General features: G+C 42.3%; 1 long non-coding RNA gene across 1 annotated transcript; it reads right to left on the reverse strand.

Annotated features, from left to right (window-relative positions):
* Nucleotides 1-812: 812 nt before the first annotated feature.
* Nucleotides 813-1,296, reverse strand: LOC126293669 (uncharacterized). Its single transcript, XR_007552335.1, has 3 exons — nt 1,214-1,296; nt 986-1,117; nt 813-894 (listed from the first exon to the last, which is right to left on the reverse strand). It is a non-coding gene; the product is annotated as an uncharacterized LOC126293669 (long non-coding RNA).
* Between the last annotated feature and the right edge of the window lie 1,467 nt (nt 1,297-2,763).

The raw sequence follows: 2,763 nt of genomic DNA on the forward strand, positions 1-2,763 counted from the left end.
AAGCTTTGGCTGCTAAACAAAATTCTGATCGAAAACAAGCTTAAAACTCAGGTATCAGGAAACATGAATGTAAAATGCATGCTACTAATTGCACAGTTAGAAGTGCAGGCTAATTTTGAAAATATTATAGTACAGATCACTGCAAAAATGTTACATTAGTTATTTAACCACAAGCAATTTCTGACCCTTCCTAAATTTCTATATAAGTAAGACACATATTGATCTCAATAATGTTCAAGTACTTTTAATAGCACACAAAGTTAAATACAACAAGACATTGAATATGATTTGTTTTAGTTTGTAAGACTTTGACTGTTGATAACCACACAATAGAATTGTGGCAAGAATGAACTTTCTCAGACTCGTGGAAGATGTGATTGTCCGTCCAAAGCACGATCGAAGTTCTGTATATTGCCAATAAACAACGAGTTGTTGATATGTAGCACTGAATGACAAAGCAAGAGCACCACGGCAGTAGTTTTATGTCCAAACTACGATAAACCATCTCTGCAGCTGACGTTACACTGTATATTCTCAGCCAGCACTCCACTGTAGTTTTGGATGGCAGACTTGCTCACATTTCTGCAAAAGGAGGAGAAATGCTAAGTTATTCTTTAGATAAAATCAAAATAGCATCAGTTCCATAAGTAAAGAAATAAACTTATTTTCGTGTATCATAATCGACTTTTTTTGAAGCCTCCAACTGTACCACAAAAAATTTAAATAATGAAATAATCACATTACTTACTCGCAGAATACATTTTTGTGATCCAGAAACAGGCGGAGAACTGCAGAGATATTCTCAAGTATAAATAGTACTTGTCGTGTAGTAAATAGACAGAGGATAGTCAGTGTAATGCGCTGTAGAATACGCAAGCAGATGGCATCAAGTTCCTGAAAAAAGAGTGGTTCTATAATAAAATTCTGTCCAAACTAAAATATTGTTACATAAGTAAGGATACGAGCTATGTGTGTGGAAGCGTACCAGTCACAGTAGATTCCGCTGCAGCCGTCCTTGGGTTCCAGAAACGGGAAAAGAACTGCAGCCACGTCCTTCACAACTCAAGAAACTGCTTGTTATACAAGTGGGATTATGCGAGGATTCAACCTCAGACACCTGGAACAGAAGGGGTACTGTAACAATATTCTGTCCAAATTAACATAAGTACATGTTACACCAGTAATGAGATAAGAACTTACATTGTAAGCATACCATTCACTGTTGGCATCCTTAGGCATTTTAGTTATGTAGAGCACTGCACCAGTATTCAGTCCAAAACAAGATATTACTTGTTGCACAAGAAATTAGATAAACACTGTATACTGTGGCACTTCCATTCATGAGAGCAAACACACTCCTGAAGCAGGAATAATTATGCAGTCATTTTCTGTCGAAATAAAGACATTACTTGCTATGCAAATAATGACGAACACACTGTATATCACGGGAACACCATGCACTGCAAGTTGAGTGACCAAACAACTCACAATCCTGAAGCTGGAGGAGTACAGCAGTCATTTTCTGTCCAAATGAAGGTATAACTTGTTAAGTAATCACATAAACATTGTATATTGTAAGCATCTCGTGCAGTGTAGTATTCGTTGCACTCGAGACACGGGAGTAGAAGAGCAGCGATATTCTTCCCAAATAGGAACATTACTTGTTACACAAGTAATGTGGTATACCACAATCAGTGACATACATTATGAATTATGCGAGCATAGAGCCTCAGACACGGGTAAATTTTGCGGGCAGACAACTCAGACTCCAGACGCTGGAGGAGTACTACAGCCATATTGTGTCCAAATGATTATCTTACTTGGTAAACAAGCACTGAGATTAGCACTGTATTCTGTAAGGCGGTAGAGCACTGTAGATTTGGGTGGCGAGTTTCTCAGACTCCTGTAGCAGGAGGAATACTGCAGCCATATTCTGTCCAAATGATTATCTTAGTTGCTAAACAACCACTGAGATTAGCAATGTATTCTGTAGGACGGCAGAGCACTGTAGATTTGGGTGGCTAGTTTCTCTGACTCCTGTAGCAGGAGGAGTACTGCAGCCATATTCTGTCCAAATGATTATCTTATTTGCTAAACAACCACTGAGATTAGCACTGTATTCTGTAAGGCGGTAGAACACTGTAGATTTGGGTGGCGAGTTTCTCTGACTCCTGTAGCAGGAGGAGTACTGTAGCCATATTCTGTCCAAATGATTATCTTACTTGCTAAACAACCACTGAGATTAGCAATGTATTCTGTAGGACGGCAGAGCACTGTAGATTTGGGTGGCGAGTTTCTCAGACTCCTATAACAGGAGGAGTACTCCAGCCAATATCTGTCAAAATCACAATAACGCCAGACTCGTACACAAAGACACACTGTCGGCACACTTTCTCAGATCGGCGGTGGGCTGTGGTGAATCAGCTGCAGATCCCCAACAGCGGACCACAGACACGGAAGGAGCCCGCAGACTAGCAGAGAAACGCCACACAGGAAGACCGCGGCAATGCGCCACCGCGACTCGGTCGCAGGCCGTTCGGTATCCCACCACAGCTCCAGATCTCTCTCCAGCTCCCGCTCCAGCTCTGACCATCTGTCCAGCTGGAGACCAGACTCGGCCTGCAGCTGTCGTCGCTGCCCCTCCTCCTGCTCCTGCTGCTGCTGGCCAGGTTCCTCTGCCGCCTGCTGCTGCTGTTCTGTCTGCAGAGGCTGCTGCAGCTCGTCCTCGAGCTGTTTCTCCTCGTTCTCCTCCTTTTCCAGCTT

This window comes from Schistocerca gregaria, chromosome 10, assembly GCF_023897955.1.
Source record: "Schistocerca gregaria isolate iqSchGreg1 chromosome 10, iqSchGreg1.2, whole genome shotgun sequence".
NCBI classification, from domain to species: domain Eukaryota; kingdom Metazoa; phylum Arthropoda; class Insecta; order Orthoptera; family Acrididae; genus Schistocerca; species Schistocerca gregaria.